The sequence below is a fragment of the Bos indicus x Bos taurus genome, chromosome 7, assembly GCF_003369695.1.
Source record: "Bos indicus x Bos taurus breed Angus x Brahman F1 hybrid chromosome 7, Bos_hybrid_MaternalHap_v2.0, whole genome shotgun sequence".
Lineage (NCBI taxonomy): Eukaryota > Metazoa > Chordata > Mammalia > Artiodactyla > Bovidae > Bos > Bos indicus x Bos taurus.
Window position 1 is genome coordinate 3862298 of NC_040082.1, and position 15414 is coordinate 3877711.

Below are 15414 nucleotides of genomic sequence, written 5' to 3' on the forward strand. Positions count from 1 at the left end.
TCATCTAAAGATTTGGCTTCCAGAAGATTTTGAGAGAACCTTTATCCCACTAATCCTCCACTAATGTAATAAAAATAACATGGAAAACTCCTGAAAGTACATCTTATCCATGACAACTGCTTGCTTCTGACCTTCTTTTCCTTCTGGACTTACTGCTGCCGTCTTTGACGATGTCCACGCTTAAGGCAGCATGAACTGTTGACTCCTCTGACCCTTGTTCTTCTACTTACCGTCCCATCACACATGTTCCTTCGTACAGATATGCATAATTTGCCAAACAAAAACAACAGCAAAAGAGAAAAAAAGCATTTGAAAATTATTGGTCTTAGCCTTGACTTATTAAAGCTCTTAGAGCTTTCCAGGTGCCTCAGTGGCAAAGAATCCACCTGCCAAGCAGGAGACACAGGTTGGAACCCTGGGTTGGGAAGATCCCCTGGAGAAGGAAATGGTGACCCATTCCAGGTTTCTTGCCTGGGGAATCCCAAGAACTGAGGAGCCTGGCGGGCTACAGTCTTCGGGGTCACAAAGAGTCGGACACAACTTAGTGACTAAGCAGCAGCAACAGCATGATGGCTCTTACACTTTAATAAGAAAAAAGAAGAAAAATCAAATCAATCAAAACTTGGGGAAAAAAAGGAAATTAGAATGCCAGCAATCATATGAAGAGATGTTCAATAATATTAGAAACATAGACATTCAGATTTAAAAAGCAATGTTACCTTTTTTTTTCTATTTTAATGTTGAGGATTTTATAAAAATGAAAATTTCTGGATTTGGCTCAAGCTCAGTGAACCTGGCACTTTCTGCTGTGTCTGGTATAAGTGTAAATTTAGGTAACATTTCTCAAGGCATTTTGGCAATAAGAATTAGATTCCTTTAACATGTACAAATATTTTATATCATTGTTATGATTTGTATCACTTGTAATATTTTAAAACTGAAACAAACTAAATGACAACATGATAATGGTACATAAATCATGGACCATCATATTGTGAAATATTATTAATTAAAGGTGATTGTATACTTAGGAAAATGTCCACAGTATTATTTTTTAATAAAAATAGTATTTAATTATAAGCATTCAGAATGTCAGCAAAACAGCTGCAACTTTTTTCTTTTTTTCAATTACAGAATGGTATTCAATTAACAGAAGAAAAATTATTCATATAAGCTTCATCAGAGACAACTGAAGATGAAAAAACTACGGTCCCCATATGTAACTAATGCGTACTGCACACCACCAGGAACGAGCTCTAAGGCTCCATGTACACTTTCCAGGCAAGGTGCTGTGGAAAACACGGCAAGGACAGGGCTATCTCAAGACACACTTGGTAGTGTGTTAACTATACAAAAAAAGACACTGTACAGTTTAAAAACAAATCTTAGCACAGCCTTACATTTCAGTTTCTTTCTTTAAAAGGAGTGAGTTGATTATGGGGGGTTAAATGTTTTATAGACAATGAAAAAAAGCAATTGCACGAGCACCAACTTACTCACCATCTTCTTCCTCTTCGTCTTCTTCCTCCCCCTGGTCCTCCCCCTGGTCCTCCTCTTCCTCCTCTCCCCAACTTTTTTCAGCCCTGAGGACTCTCCTCCACTCCCCTCCTCCCGCCCCTCCTTTTTTTTTTTTTTTTGCTGTGTCCGGTTTCCCTTTAGCTCCGTAGGCAGCAATATCCTTTTCGACTTTTCCTTCAGGTTTGCAGCCTTTTTCTCATAAGGCTGCTTGTCGTCTGTCAGTATCAGCATCAGTTCAGTCGCTCAGTCGTGTCTGACTCCCTGCGACCCCATGAACTGCAGCACGCCAGGCCTCCCTGTCCATCACCAACTCCCGGAGTCTACTCAAACTCATGTCCATCGAGTCGGTGATGCCATCCAACCATCTCATCCTCTGCCGTCCCCTTCTCCTCCTGCCTTCAGTCTTTCCCAGCATCAGGGTCTTTTCCAACGAGTCCGCTCTTGGCATCAGGTGGCCAAGGTGTTGGAGCTTCAGCTTCAGCATCAGCCCTTCCATCTGCAGCAGTGTTATTCCACATTTCTCCCCGTTTCTTTGCAACGCCACCAATGGCGTTGCAAAGATGTTCTCCTTTGCTTTTTGGATGATGCTCGGAACAAAAAAAAAAAAGGCTGAAGGAGGCCTCTTGGGTGCACCGGGATCCTGAACTTCTTTTCCGCTCCCACTTTAGCAGGGTATACGTTTTCTTTTCTCTTGTAACCGGCCTGGGCTGCCTTTGCCACGTCTTCGAATTTTCCCTTCTCTTTAGCAGACGCTGTCTTCCACCTCCTGAGCACTTCTCAGAAGACTCCGGGACGCTGACTGAAGCATCTGGATGCTTCTCTTGTGCTCCTCCCGGCGAGTTTGCACAAAGAATGCATATGATGGCATTTTGCCCCCGGGCTTCTTAGCGCGTGTTTATTTTTGCTCTGCGAGGTACGGAGCTGCCAGGTGCCCGCAGGCCCTTGCTTGCCCCTCCGCTGGAGCTATGGCGCTCAGTGTGCTGCCGCGGCGCCAAAATGTATTATTTCGTTTACACATAGTTCAGTCTTGCTTGCACGATAAAGCTTGATTTATCCCCCTTGATTTTGGCGCCAAAAATGTATTATAATTTCATATTATATATTATTATATATTTACAAATAGTCCAGTCTTGTTTGTATGATAAAGCTTGACTTTTATCTTGTTTTTATGATAAAGTTTTATCTTTATATATAAAGATATATCAATATGAGATATATCAATATATATATATGTATGTATAGTAAGAGAGAAGAAAGACAACAAGGATTTTAAACTAAGTCTCAATCAATAGTGATTATCTGTATGCAGAAGGATCCTCGTTGATTTTTCTGTGTTTTCACTGTATTATCCAAATTTTCTAGAATGTACATTATTTAAGAGAAGAGAAAAGCAGAAATGATTTTGAAATGATAACATACACTGGTTTCACATGGATAAATACACAGGGTTGACTGATAACTGGAATATAGCAAAAGGTCAGTGTTCAACTATTCCCACCTCTCTTATTATTTTGTTGCTGTTGGGACAATATTTGTTATTTTCCCCCTCTCATATAGACCTATTGTTTTGAAATGTTTCCTCTCCCGAACAAACTGAAATAAAGATTAATGAATCTGCTTCGTCAATTGTCTTCGAAATGTTGTATTTGCCAATCACAGCTGAGGAAATAGTTGTGAGCACGCCGAGTTAATATAATTTCACAAAAAATCAAACATACTCTGTTGAAGTCACCGGGCAGCTTGTTGCAGGAAAATATTTCCAGGCTGTCCCAAGGTCAGACTGAAATCATGAAGGCCACGTCCTGAGATGAGCATTTTTGTCTGGAGTAACTAAATTGTTTAAAAACCTGGTAACTTCTATTGACTATCTCCCAACATTTTATTCTGCTTTCTAGATAATTTCTTCCACTTTATTTTCTATGGAATTTTTACATTTTATCCCCTCCCCACCTCCCCCCTCCCCCGACCAAAGAAACCTATTTCTTTTTTTCTGTTTTTTGTTTTATGGTTTTAACTCCTCTGCTTTCTATTTCATGAATGTATGTAAATCCCATTGACTTTCTGGAAAAAATGATAGCTTTGTTTCATTTTTTTTTTTAATCTCTCAGTCATGTCCCACTCTTTGGGACCCCACGGACTATACAGTCCATGGAATTCTCCAGGCCAGAATACTGGAGTGGAGATTCCCTTCTCCAGGGGATCTTCCCAACCCAGGGATCAAACCCAGGTCTCCCATATTGCAGGCAGATTCTTGACCAACTGAGCCACAAGGGAAGCCCAAGGTTCTATTTTAAAGGTTTCTTCACATATGTTGTGATCCTAGCTGACCTTGTTTTTAGCCTTTTAAAAGTGTTCCTTGAGAATAGTGTATATTCAGTAATGTGCATTGATAGTAAATATACATGATGAATTTTTACACATGTAAGAACTCAAGTAACCAACAGATGGCCAAGATAACATCATAGCATTGCAAATAAGACCCCCAGAGAGGTGATCACTATTGTAACTTCAATGCCATAAATGTATGTGTGGCCTGTACTTAAACCTCATGTAAATTGAATTACGTAGTATATATGTTTTTACACCTGCCTTTCACTAAAATACTGCCTGGCAGATTTATCCATGTTGTTGTACACAGTAGTAGTTTATTCTTTTTTAAAACTTAAAAAAAAAGAATGTTTGCTATTCCACCATGTAAATATACTACACTTTCTTTATCCATTTTCCCACTGATGGATATCCTGATTATTTCCAACTTGAAGCTATTATATATAAGGTTATTGTTAATCTTTTTTACATATGTTTTGGTGTACATATAAACTCATTTCTCTTGAGTATACATCTAGGACTAGAGTTGCTGACTTGTACAATAGTTACGTATTTAGACTTAGCAGATACTGCCAAGCAGTTCTCCCAAGTGGTTACATCAATTTCTACTCACATCAACTAGCAATATATGAGTTTAAATTGCTCATAAGTCTCACCCAAATTTAATATAGTCACTCTTCTTAATTTTAGCCATTCTGGAAGTTTACCAGTGATATCCCATTGTCATTTTAAATTATGTATCCTTGATGTCTAGTGATGTTGACTTTTTTTTCTCCTATGCTTATTGGACATTTGGGGCTTCGCTGGTGGCTCAGACAGTAAAGAATCTGCCTGCAATGCAGGAGACCTGGGTTCGATCCCTGAATCAGGAACATCCCCTGGAGAAGGGAATGGCAACCCACTACCCACTCCAGTATTCTTGCCTAAAGAATTTCATGGACAGTAGAGCCTGGTGGGCTACAGTCCGTGGGGTCACAAAGAGTCAGACATGATTGGACATGTGGATACACTCTTTTGCGTTGCTTATTTTCAAGTATTTCAGTTAATTTTTACAAGTTGGGTTGTCTTGCCTCTTGTTTATTTCAAGGAATGCTTTTCATATTCTCATAAGTACTTTGTCATTTATCTGTAGTACAGATTTATATTGCATTTTCTGTTTGTATCTTTATCTTTCAGTTTCTTAATGTTGCATTTTGTGAACCAAGTTCCTTAATTTTGATGAAATCCAGTGTATCCGTTTGCCCTTTTATGACAGAGCGTTTTGTGCCCCTTGAGAAAGCTCTGCTACTTTAAGGTCCTGAGGATATTTTCCTGTGATTTCTTCTAAAAGCTTTATCGTTTTATATTTGGGTCTATGATCCATATTTATAATTTTGTGTATGGGGTAAGGTAGAAGTCAAGGTTCTTTTTTAAAATATGGATATTCAGATGAAATTTTCAAGTCTCCATTGGTCTTCTGCACACACTGGCATTCAGTGAAAAATGAGACACAGAGAAAGCAAGGGAAACGCAACCTATTGGTAAGAGATAAAGCAGTCAGTAGAAACAGATATCAAGAAAGAGGCAGTAAAACCTGATTTTAAGCACTTTGCTTACGTGGGTAACTGATAAACAGGCATCACTGTGTGGGGGTTTGTTGGCTCTCTGGCTTTTTTGTGGGAACCCATAAGGCCAGGTGTTGTGAGTATTTTTTCAAGGACACTCACTTTCCACCACAAAGCCTCCTCCAATCTTCTGATCCACTTGGATGTTTAGCATCTCCTTTCATCTGATGTGACAGAGGGGAGACTGTGGCCTAAGGACGTTCTCGATGGTCTGTCACGCATCATTCAGGCCTCCTGCTCACTCCCTCTCCCACCGAGCTTCTGAGGGGGTCGTGTGGGGCAGTTTGCCCTGCTCGTCCCTGGTATTCCCCTCTCGCAGCTGCGGGAGTGAGATTCTCTGGGTTGACTTACAAGTTTCTGTCACTTAACAGCTCCCTAACTAACCTATCACATCAGAAGCATCACCTGTTACATGGAGATAGCAATACTACTCAACTTCATAGCATTGTTGTGAGAGCTTCCTGCATTAAACTATGCGGAACTTTTATGTTGATACTTAACACATAATAAATGCTCAAAAATCATTAGCTATTGTTAGCTTCCTCCATTCAAATCACTCAGTTACTGCCGTATTTGCTCTCATCTTCAAAAGCAATCTGCATAGCCAAGGAATGTCTCCTTGGCTACTCTCCTTTCTTACATTCTCTGTTCTTTTAAACTTCTTTCTTGTAATTTTCACAAGATTTATGGAGGTGCTTGATGTAAAAGCATGTTCGATCCACATAGTTAAAACTCACCCAACTGACATTCAAAAGTTTAATTTGCTGCACAGACTCTCTTTATAATTTTTCTAGACCATGACTGTATAATCACTGAGCTAGCTGATTCTAGCTCAAAGATTCCTAGCTCTAAGACTCTTTTCAGCTCAAAATTTCATGAACTGATGGCATCAAAAACTGTGCCCACAGAAACAGTAGATTCCATCTCTTTAAAGAAAGCGCAAGTTATTTTTTTCTCGTTTTCCCAGGGTACTCATTTTCCTACCTGATTGGATATTGGTTGGTTGATTGACAGGTGTGAAAAATACTTTAGGGCAGCTCTTTGGAAAGGACATGGAAAGCTATATAAAATCCTTGATCAAATTTAAATACCCTTAAGCAACCTCCATTAACCTTGAACACCCCAAGCTGTTCCCCTAGGCCCTACAACTTACTCAAATCTCAAACCAAATTTAGTGTTGGAATGAGCCCATCTACATAGAAAGTATGAATCCCCTATTGTTTGAATGGATGAAAAAAAATGTTTGAATAAAATGATTTCTATAAATTTACTTATGGCATTAGCACCATATTGCATATCTGTATCCTTTATACTGAATAAGCTATAGTAAGCACTATATTAGAAGATCGTATTATTTTACTCATGTACAATAAATATAATATTCACAAAGTGAAGGAGCACTTAGGTTTATAGTTTGTTGCTCCTCTGTCAGTTGAAAAGCAGTAGGTTATTGAGTTTTCACATTGTTTTATCAGTGAATTACATAAAATGTAAGGATCTTTATTAATTGTTTCCCATAAATACACTGTGACTGTGTCATGAGCTCGTGTGTGTGTGTGTGTGTGTGTGTGTGTATACTTGTGTGTATGTGTGAAAGAGAGAGAGTCAGCCTATCCAAAAAGACCCAGACTCAGCTGGGTTTAATCATTTAAATGTAGGTTGTACCCATTTAAAATTAAATTCAGACAGTTTTAAGGTGGATTGGGGACGCACAGAACAGAATCATGGAAAAAGGACATATGTATACGCGGGGGCTTCCCTAGCTGTTAGCTGTTTCAGACTGTGAAGGGATATCCCAAGAGAAGCGAAGGAGGCCCCATCACTTGAATCATTTAAAATTGGACTGGACTAAGCTCGGGAGAATATCCCGTGGGGAGTAATCATGCTTTGACAGAGAAAGACTGAGAGATCTTTTCCAATTCTAATTGCCATGATCCTGTGTAATTCAATTTGAAATGGCCTTGCTATTCTAATTCACAAAGATCCTACTTTTACTAACTCTTTCTTTTTCATAATCCTGCTTCTGATATCACTACTCCTTTAAACAGAAAAAGAAACCCTCAAGCTCGGTTCCTAAGTATTCATTGAATTACAATCCTTATTTCCTTTTTTTTCCTCCCCTCCAGACAGACTATTTTGCAGACGCAGGCAATGCACTCAGGGCAGGGCAGACAGTGATTATCATCACCCCCTGCTTTCATCCATTAGAGCTGGGCGTTAGCAGGTAAGGGTGAGGGGCTGACAAAGAGGTTTTCAAAACTGGTCAGCATAAATGCTTCCAGGAGGCCAATTCAGGATAATCTATTGAAATATGGATCAGAAATATGGCCAGCCAAGGCTGAATACCTCTATCTGTTGCATTTAAGCCAAAGCAATAGAAAGCTTTCATGGGAGAAAAATAACAAAAGCCATAATTACATGTGGAGAATTGTCTGTTCACATCATCTGGGGGTTAATTTTGTGAAATGGTTGCCATTCTGTCTGGGTCCAGCATCTGTCTCAGTCATTTTATTTGTTTTGAGATGCTGCAGGGGTGAGATCCCTGGAGACTCGAGTCCAGGAGGCCTTCTGGTTTCCAGGAGCCAATTTGTGACAAGATCAAAGGGGTCCATGGTCCCAAGAGACCAAGTTACACTTTGGAATTTACAGGTGTACCTCATTTTACGCAGCCCTTCTACGCTGGAAACACACTGGAAAGTAACTTTTAGTGAATTGAATTTTATTAACCCACTAATCCTTTTAATTGGTAGTGGCCCCTGATCATTTAATTGATCAAAATTGAAGTGGAGCCATAAAATAAATCTTGTTAAAAGTTAAGAATGCTTTGCTGATGTAACTATCAGTGTTTTATGGCAGGTTTTTTTTCCCCCATGTAATTTTTATTCGATAATTTGGGAAGTGGAGAAGTAAAACAAACAAAAAAATCATTTTGAAAGCTTGAAGTAAAATTTCCAAACACTTAGAAAACAGTAATTACAATGCCTTAAAATTCAAATACATAGATAATGCTTAAATTATGAGAGATAAAAATTGCCCCACTCTGCTTTATTTGGGGATAGTTCAAGCAAACAGACAAGTATAAAGAGTAAGACAGTAAGCATTCACCACCAGCACTCAGAATTTTAAGATACTAACAGGTTTTCTTTATTGTTCAAAAATAACCGTAGGTACATACACTCAAAGAAGGTTTAAACCACTTTCCGGTGTTACTTCCCTCTGTTGCTCTCTGAGATAGCTTCTACCCCAAAGCAGGCATATACCCTGCCCATCCATTGTCTGTGTTTTTACTAAATGTATATTTTACCAATTTTTACTTACTTATTTTTGTAAGTTCTTAAAATGTTCGTAATTGATATCACGTGTCAGTCTTGCTTCTTTCACTCACTATTTTGTTTTGGGTTCTTTCTGTATCAGCCCATGTAGATCAAGGTTTAAATAAATGTAATCGGTATGGGACATGCCATAGCTACTTACTTACTCATTTTTCTATTGATGTGCATTTATGTGGCTTCCAATATTTCACTTGTATAGGCTATGCAGACTGTCTCCTTTTGTATAAATGTTCACGTTTCTTTCAAGTCTATCACAGCAATTGGAGTTTCTGAGTCTGGAAAACGTGCATCTTTATGAACACCACCAGATTGCTCGCCAAGTCTGTATTCTCACCAGTAACTTATATTCTCATTGTAATAATGCGGTCAGATTCATCAACCTTTTTCTTTACAAATTTGACTTGCTGAGCTTGGTTTAAGAATTTCTTCCCTCTCTGCATCATAAAAAGGTATAGTTAGTTGTGTGTTCACATTTGTGTCTTTAATTCATTTGGATTTTTTTTTTTTTGAAGTATGATGTAAGGTCGGGTTCTAATTATATAGTTTTCCATGGGCAGTGAAGCCACTTACAATGCCTCCTGGTTTCTAAGGTCACCTCTGCTTACACTGAGGTCTTATGTAGGAGTAGGTATTTCCATTAAGTGATAGGTCTGGCTTCTTTTCCGTTCGCTGCTATGTTGACCTTCCCCTAACACCACATTATTTTACTCGATACAGTGTACACTGTAGTAATTCATGATATCTAATGAGGCAAGTCTTTCCTTCATATTTCCTTCTTCAAATTTGTCTTGGTTATCCTTGGAACTTTATGCTCTTATATGAATTTTATAGTCAGTTTTTGGAAATCTTTAATATGATAAAGTGGTAATTAAAATGTGTGATATAATCCATTCTACTTACATCAAATCACTAAATCTAATTTATTGCTCATTAGTCAATATTAAAGATCTCCTGCCATGTCTTGACACTTAACTTCTTTGAAAAATTAGCTTATCATGTTCCCTTTCTTCTACAAATAATTACTTTCCCTCACTTTCAGTAATTTTCATGTTATTCCCATTGTCCCAACTCATGGGCTCTTAATATCCATTCCTGCACCAGGTTAACTGATGTAATTCCCTTCCCGTTGTCCTGCTGTGACAGTATTTTGTAAACATAACTCTTTCTCTGACTTGATCCTCCTCTATTTTCCTCTCCAGTAAATTCTAGAAATAGCTTGTAGAGCAACTGTTTTCCTGCTTTAATCATGCCTCTTGTATGCCAAAGGACTTAGACTCTTATTTGCCACCGTCTTGAGTGACCCTCTGAACCCATGGATCCATTTCACAGGTGAACAACTTAAGTCTCAAAGAGGCCTTGTCCTGCCCAGAGTCACTCAGTTAGCTAGCAGAGGAATTGGGACTCTAAAGGTAAAAACCTAATTTAGAGCCCAGGTTCACTGACTCCTGAACCCACTGTCTTTCTGTCATCTGCTCTCCTCCCGCAAACCTTCAGATATTATTCCCTAACTGATATTACACTGCATTAATTTTACTTCATGTAAATCTCCCAAGGGAACTTCCCTATCTTAGTCAAAATGTGCCTCGTTCTTTCCCACCACTTTGGAAACACCAGCTTTCACCTTGAAACCCAGTCTCCCTACTTTTCACTGAGGTACCTCACCTTCTTGGAAACAAGTCTCTTTTTCAGACTGTATAACTACAGCTACTACTAAGTGAAAGTGTTAGTCAGTCAGTCGTGCCTGACTCTGCGACCCCATGGACTGTAGCCCACCAGGCTGCTCTGCCCGTGGGATTCTCCAGGCAAGAACACCGGAGTGGGTTGCCATTCCCTTCTCCAGGAGATCTTCCTGACCCAGGGGTCAAACCCGGGTCTCATGCATTGCAAGCGGATTCTTTACCACTGAGTCAGCAGGGAAGCCCTACTACTATGCTGTTGCTATTACCACTCTTAACGGCAGTGATGAAACCATCACTTACTGCACTCTTACCATGAATCTAGCTCTTGAACGACGTGACCTCTCCTTTCTTCACTCCACAGATGCAAGATTGGAAACCCAGAGACATGAAGCAATCTGTCTGGGATTCTACAGTCTGGAGTAGAACCCAAGTCTCTAGGACTCCAAAGCCCATGAGTTTTGCACTTCGTTCTGTTCCTCCCAACTCTAAGTATTTGCCGCTTTTCAGCACAGCTGTCGTTCAGTAGTTAAGTCACGTCTGACTCTTTCTAACCCTGTGGACTGCAGCAGTCCAGGCTTCCCCGTCCTTCACTATTGCCCGGAGTTTGCTCAAAGTCAACTCATGTCCACTGAGTCAACGATGCCACCCAACCATCTCATCCTCTGTTGTCCCCTTCTCCTCCTGCCCTCAATCTTTCCCAGCATCAGGGTCTTTTCCAGTGAGCTGGCTCTTCGAATCAGGTGGCCAGAGTACTGGCGCTTCAGCATCAGTCCTTCCAATGAATATTCAAGACTGATTTCCTTTAGGATGGACTGGTTGGATCTCCCTGCTGTCCAGGGGACTCTCGGGAGTCTTTTCCAGCACTAGCTTTCTCTTACATCCAATTGCACTTACTCTTGGCTGCGCTGAGTATTTTTAATGTGGTCATAAAAGTAGGTTCTATCCTTTCAACCACATGTGTATCCTCTGAATAAAGGACCATTTAAGACTTTAGATTGCTCTTTCCCCTCAGAGCCTCTAGTATGAAGTTCTGCTCTGAGTCTTCCCATGACAGATGACATCTAATTAGCCTGGAGAATCTCTGACAACCATCCAAGAAGCTTCTGTGTTGAAAAACGTCCCACTGTTGCAGAGATTAGAACTGGGACCAATAGTCTTTATGACAGGGTGAATAGAATGCCACTGAGAAAACAAATTTACTATATTTCAACACAACAGCTTGTTTGCTGTTGCATAGATAAAGTCCAACAAAAAGCTCTTTGATTCATCATAACTGCTTTTCCAGTGAGTACTATATGTCGTTAACCAGAAATAAATTTGGCCTGTCACGGAGAATGTATTATAAACAATTGTGAGTGAATTTTACTTCAAAAGTTATTTCATGAAGGAAAAACGTAAAGGCATGTGAAATCGCTGACAAGAAGAGAATGCATAAATATAATGCAATTTGAGGTCCACCGTTCACAGCACTTAGACAGTACTTGCCAGGACTTTGGATGAGAGTGGTCATTGGCCACGCTCAAACAAGGCAGGAAGTCCTTTATCTCCCCTACTTCATCCTGAGCAATTATCTTCCAGCAGTAAATAAGCAAGTAGCAGAACGATACTCAAAAGTCCTATTTAAAAGACATTTACAGAATTTTAACTGTCTCGGGGCTTTTATTGTAAAATTTACAAAACAGATTTTCAAATTTAGTAAACCTTGTCTTTATAGCAGTTTAAAGTTTACAAGGACAGTTCGCAGAAAATACAGAGTTCCCTCACGCCCCCTCTGCCCACACCCCTCCACTCCATCCTATTATTAACATCTTGCATTAGTGTGGTATATACGATACAACCGATGACTCAATATCGATACACTATTGTTAACTAAACCATCCTTTACATTGGTGCTCATTCTGTGTGCTGTACCTTCCACAGCTTTTGACAGAGGCAGAGTGATACGTATCCACCAGGACATTATCATCCCTATTTTAAGGTAACAAACCATGAAAAGACTAGGGGGTGCCGTTCTGAAACATCTAACATGAAACAAATTACATGAACTAAAACTCAACCAAAAACTTAGTGAACTTATTCTTTATAGTTCCTCCCAGACAGAAAAGCAATAGAGTAAAAATTAAGTAGTCTTGTCTTTGAAAATTGTTAGTTATTTTGATAAACATGCTGTCAAAAACAGCAAATGCAAACCGCACATTCTCTAGCTCATTCTCCTTCATGTACTGCGCTCATGGTTTGGTGTGAATACTTCATGGTTAAAGTATGTCTTCCCTTGAGGCTCACAGAGCCATTTAATTTCTGTTCTGGCATTTGGCCTGTTGTGTTTATGAGGTTCTATTGAGAAATGGAATTGATGATTTCTTCCATAACCACAAAGAAAAAAAATCGAGATTTACTGATTTCAAACCACTATTATAACCTTTCATGTTTTTCTGGAAAAATGTTTTCTCTCCAAAATGGGGGGGGAAAAAAAAAAGAAAGAAAGGATTTCCTATTAAATGTCTAACTGGTTGGTATCATCCCGTTCTTCAAGATGTTGAAAATTCACCTCACACTTGGCCAGATGAAGGCTGGAGGTCCCCACAAGTAGTCTGGGATCTACCAGATGTTGCTGCCTGGCCTGACAGGTCTCTGTTGGTTCCTGCTTGTCGCGGCATCGTTGTCAAGAAGAGTGGATTTCACATCCAGGGTTGACCCCTCTTGCCCCCGCCCCCAGCAACTTCCTTGTCAGTGCGCATTCACTGCTCTTGCCTCAAAGACCTCTCTCCCCAAGCCCCACTGAAGTGCCCGGAGGACTTAGATGAAGTCAGTGGTGATGCTTTTCCCCTTTGTGTGAAATGCCATTTTAAGATTTTCATAGAATCAGAATCCAAGTTGTGGTGTACATTTCCTCTTGAGCAATGGTTCTTAATCGGGGGCAAATTTGGTGGTGTCTGGAAATACTTTTTTGTTTTTACGAGCTGGGGCAGGTACTGCTGGCATCTAGTGGGTAGAGGTCACAGGTGCTGCAAAACAGACCACAGTGCACAGGACAACCCCCTACACACACTTACGCACACACACACACTCACACACGCATCAAAAGATAATGGGACTCAAAACGTCAGCTGCATACACTGAGGTTGAGAAACCCCCCTCTAGCATTTCACTCAGTTGAACCATTTTTGCCATCCCACGTTGAAATACTTTGCATTTCAACGTATTACATTTGTTAAAGTGTTAAAGCATGGCATCCTGATTTCTTTGAAAGAAAAAATAATGTCCAGTAATAGAGGAAAATAATATGCTTTCCTCTCACCTTGCTCAAAAATAAAGCTACAGTATTTGCAAAGTAGATAACCTTAGTCGTCACTCAAAATGTAAACTCCATAAGGGATAAGAGATTAACTGATGTCCCTGCTAACTTTCAGAGTGTTTTTATTTTTCCCTCTAACTGCCTCCTCAGAATCTTCGCTGACAAAGATATTTTAAAATGCAAGACAATTAGAGGGTTTTTGTTTATGAAAAATGAAGTGTTCAGGCACAAAAGCATGCACAGTGGACCTCTTAAAGAATGCTTAAAATCTCCTTTCGGTAAAAGATTTTCTTAAGTGGCTATCTGTCACTTACTAGGAATTTCTGTTGTTGCTACTGACACTTTTAAGCATAAACAGCAGAATCTGTAGATTTCCAGGGTATCCTTTAGCATTTCACACCCCTTGACCCTGGGTTGTCTCAGAGGATTTTTCAATCTGGAAATCGTGTTTAAAATTATGTAAAAATTTGTCTGAGAATACACTAGAAAAGCCATTGCCAACTGGCAGCCAGAAAGCCAGATCTTACTCACACCGAGTTTTAAGGATGAAATTTAAATGTTTTAAAATCAGGCATTAATATTTATCCCCCCTCAAAATAATAGATTTTTCATAAGAATCCAGGTGTCTCTTTTTCTGGAAAGCTGGAAAGGTCTAGCATTTGGAGGCGGCATCCCTTCCTGGCAGCACTGCACCGACAAAGAACAGCAGTTAGACCCTTTGTCCAGGGCAGGCACCCGCCAGATGCTCTGGTTCCCACCCAGCCGGCTTCATCCAGGCAGCCTGCCTTCTGCCCCCAGGGGTCATCTGAATCTGCCACCCGCCCTTATGGGACAACTCAGTTCTGTAACTGTCAGTGTTGGTAGTTGGCTTATGAACCAAAAGCTGATTCATCGACTCATTTAGCAACTCACATGCAAAGTGAGATGGAGAGTTGAGACATCGTAGGAGGGTGGTAGGGAAGATGATGAGACTTCCCTGTAGCTCAGACGGCAAAGAATCTGCCTGCAAGGCAGGAGACCAGAGTTCGATCCCTGGGTCAGGAAGATCCTCTGGAGAAGGCAATGGCGACCCACTCCAGTACTCTTGCCTGGAGAATCCCATGGACAGAGGAGCCTGGTGGGCTACAGTCCATGGGGTCGCAAAGAGTCGAACACAACTGAGCGGCTAACACAGTCCACACAGGGAATGTGATGAGGAGAGCAGAGAGCCTGGGATGGGACTGGATGGTGGGGAGGGGCGTGAGGAGAATCACAATTCAACACCGAAACAGTGCAGGGGCTCCGTCTGCTTTGTAGCGTCTGTGGAGAAATCTCAGTTTTGGAGAGAAGGCAGTGAACACGACCATGTTGTTTGTGACCATGTCAGGCTCTCTGCCGCTGACATGGCCTCTGTGTCATCTCTGAGATAGCGCCTAGTCCTGGCCTGGGTTTTTGGAGAAGCATCAGAATGGGAAGCCAAACCCAGGAAGGGCTCCCACAAGGTGAGTACCAGCCAAAGATGAGCGGGGTGGAGGGGATTATAATGTCCTGGAATCAGGGGGCCAAAGGTGGAGGAAAAAGCAACCTGCGTACCAGAGCAGAAGGAGCCTCAGATACAAAAATTAGGATAATAAGTTCAGGGCCTCCCCAGGAGAGAGGCCAGAGCGTCAGATGCGGCA

At 40.6% G+C, this 15414-nt stretch overlaps 1 pseudogene; it reads right to left on the bottom strand.

The window, feature by feature from the left end:
* Window positions 1–1492: 1492 nt before the first annotated feature.
* LOC113896686 lies at window positions 1493–13118 on the bottom strand (annotated as a pseudogene).
* Window positions 13119–15414: the final 2296 nt, after the last annotated feature.